Raw genomic sequence first — 256 nt, 5'->3', positions numbered from 1 at the left:
TGCGTGCGGTTGACATCTGCCCTTTGGGTTTCTCTGGCTTTGAGAAAAACTAATGTTTTGGGAAGACAAGTCGTCACTTGGCTTTTCAGCCAAACTGAAAACTCCTTCCTGGGGAGTTTTATCTTTTCTCCTCCTGCTACGAAAAGATAAGCCGGCAAATGAGAACATGACGTCTGGCTGCCCCATGATCAATCCTGTACACATGTAATTCTCCAGATGTTTTGGCATATATTTGTGTGTGTGTGTATATATATAT

Source organism: Pterocles gutturalis, unplaced genomic scaffold (assembly GCF_000699245.1).
Source record: "Pterocles gutturalis isolate BGI_N339 unplaced genomic scaffold, ASM69924v1 scaffold21494, whole genome shotgun sequence".
NCBI classification, from domain to species: domain Eukaryota; kingdom Metazoa; phylum Chordata; class Aves; order Pterocliformes; family Pteroclidae; genus Pterocles; species Pterocles gutturalis.
Note: the sequence above shows the minus strand (reverse complement) of the source record.